Source organism: Gekko japonicus, unplaced genomic scaffold (genome assembly GCF_001447785.1).
Source record: "Gekko japonicus isolate JY-2015 unplaced genomic scaffold, Gekko_japonicus_V1.1 scaffold5106, whole genome shotgun sequence".
NCBI classification, from domain to species: domain Eukaryota; kingdom Metazoa; phylum Chordata; class Lepidosauria; order Squamata; family Gekkonidae; genus Gekko; species Gekko japonicus.
In genome coordinates this window covers 5,121-8,117 of record NW_015176131.1, presented here as the reverse complement: position 1 = coordinate 8,117, position 2,997 = coordinate 5,121, and positions in this window count along the sequence as shown.

Here is a 2,997-nt window from a genome sequence, read left to right as displayed (position 1 = left end):
ACTCAGCTTAGAGGGAACACTGTTGTTGCTGATGCAGTTGTAGGTGAAATAGCCATGGCAACAGCTTCTTGGGGCAATCTGTTTTCTCCCAGTCTCACTTGCCGCACATTGAATTCTCCCACCCACCCACCCACCCACCCACACTTTCATGGGATTGTCATCCGCCCACGCTTTTTATTTTGGAGCTGCATAGGAACAGCATGATTCCACTGCCTCTCCAACTTCTGCCCATGGGAACATCAGAAATACAGTTGGCAGAGTAAGCCTCCCTGCCCCGTGATGACAAAGAAGGAAGCTGAACGTGAAACATATTTGCCCCTTGTTATGGGAAAGGGTGTGACTCGTTATGGGAAATGGTGCTTGCTGACCCTGTGGCTGCCAAAATTAGTGCGCAGCAAGTGCTTGATGCTGACCCTAACAATGCTTGCGATTCTGGAGAACACCTTGAAAGGTCAACAGGCCCCAGCTCTCTTCAGGAAACCAACCTGGGAGAAAGTCACTTGGGTCTACCTAAAACTGGCTGCAAAGTGCCACCTGGCACTCTAAAGGTACCCTGGCAGGGACCACTGCTCCCTCTAAGCTGTGGAGTCCTGTGAGCAAACATTCTGCTTTGTGAGCTGCTGGCATCAAAGTTGTGAGCGAGTGATTTGGCTGCTGCATAAATTAGTGTGCCCTGGAGCCATCCTTCCTGAGCGAAGGCAAAAATGTGTGAGCCGGAGGCTAAAAACTGTGAGCTAGCTCACACTGACTCAGCTTAGAGGGAACACTGGCAGGGACCAGGGGCAAAAAGCACTCAGGAGCATGAGATAGGGTTGCCAGGCTCCAGGTTGTGGCTGGAGATTTCCTGGAATTGCAGCTGATCTCCTGTAGCCTGGGTTGGGAAATACCTGGAGATTTTGGGGGTGGAGCCTGGAGAGGGGGCATTGGCTAGGGGCGGGACCTCAGCAGGGTAGAAGGACATTGAGTTTCACCCTCCATTTTCTCCAAGCAGCCATTTTCTCCGGAGGAACTGATGTTGGTCATCTGGAGATACATTGTAATAGTGGGAGATCTCCAGGTGCCACCTGGAGTCTGGCAACCCTACAAATTAGTAGAGACTGTAATCAAAGACAGAATTGTTAGGCACAGAGAGGGACAAGGCCCGCTGAGGGGAAACCAGCATGGCTTCTGCAAAGGGAAGTCCTGCCTCACCAGTACTTTTGGAGTTCTTTGAGAAAGTGAACAAGCAGGTAGACAACTGTGACCCGGTAGATGTCACATACCTAGATTTTCAAAAGGCTTCAATCCTCCCAGCTGAAAGCAAGTAAAAAACCACTCACCCCTCTGTCTCCTGATCCTGCTCAGAGCTCAGCTGGGTGATGATTTCTATCCTGGTCATTTCCCGCAAGCAGGACTCAGGGCAGCATACAACATATAGCAATACATAATAAATACATTTGTTGTTCAGTCACACAGTCGAGTCCGACTCTTCGCGACCCCATGGATCAGCTCCCGCCAGGCCCTCCTGTCTTCCACCGTCCTCTGAAGTTTGCTCAATTTCATTTTTGTTGCATCGATGACACTGTCTAAACATCTCATCCTTTGCCGTCCCCGTCTTCTTTTACCTTCAGTCTTTCCCAGCATCAGGGTCTTCTTCTCCAGTGAGTGCTCCCTTCTCATTGGGTGGCCAACGTATTTGAGCTTCAGTTTCATTATCTGGCCTTCCAGGGAACAGTCAGGGTTGATTTCCTTTAGGATTGACTGATTTGATCTTCTTGCCATCCAAATAAATACATACAATCTTCTTGCCATTCAAATAAATACATACAATAATAATAAAAACAATAAAATACATATAGTCAGGGGTCTTTTTTGTAGAAAAAGAGCTGCCGGAGCTCATTAGCATAACTCATTAGCATATGCCACACCCCCTGACATCACCGGAGGTGTGTCATAAGGCCACGCCCCTGGCATCACCGGAAGTGTGTCATAAGGCCACACCCCCTGACATCACTGGAAGTGTGTCAGAAGGCAACACCCACCACTCAGGCTCCACCCCAAAAATCATATAGGATGCTTCATTAATGAAGTTCTCAATTCCATGGAAGACACCACGGCCTGTGGCAGATATACGTCCGTGGATGCCACCTTGGCTGATTGGCTTTCCAGTATCACAGGCATGGGCATTGATATCATAGTGGCCGATGGTGTTGGCATAGGTGTCAGTGATCCAGGACATCTCCCTCTCGCGTGCTCATGTCAGGGGCGGGCACATCGATACCAGGCCCAATAAAGCTCTTCTTTGCTAGTTCCAGGGCTTTTTTGTAGAAAAAGCCCAGCAGGAACTCATTAGCATAATAGGCCACACCCAACAGCGTGAACACATTAGCATATTAGGCCACACCCCTGACAGCACAGCTCATTAGCACATTAGACCACACCGTCCATGTTACCAGAAGTGTGGTCATCCAGCCACACCCACTTTTCGCTTCTTATTCTGTTTACCTTGTTTGTTGTCAAAACCCAGGGCCTTTTTTTGTAGCACGTTAGGCCACACACCCCTAATGTAGCCAATCCTAATGAGTCTCTGCTGTTGGGTGTGGCCTATTATGCTAATGAGTCCCTGCTGGGCGTGGCCAACTCGGGAGCCAGCCGGAACTCCGTTCCTGTGCGTTCCTGCCCAAAAATAGCCCTGCAGGTAACCGATAACCAGATGCAAAAGAACACAGGAGCATAGGGCTGCTAACATCCAGGAGGGGGCTTGGGGGTCTCCTGGAATTACAATTATGACTTCAGCATGGCTGCCTGGGGTGGGGGGAAGCGGGCCATCCGAGGAAGCTGGTGGGCAGGAGGTTCAGGACCGACAAAAGGAAATACTACTTTACGCAGAAAGTGATTCAATTGTGGAATTCCCTGCCAGAGGATGTTGTGATGGCCACAGGAATACACAGCTTGAAGAGAAGACTAGAGAAACTCCCGATGGATAAGTCTATTAGTGGCCAGTAGACATGATGGCTG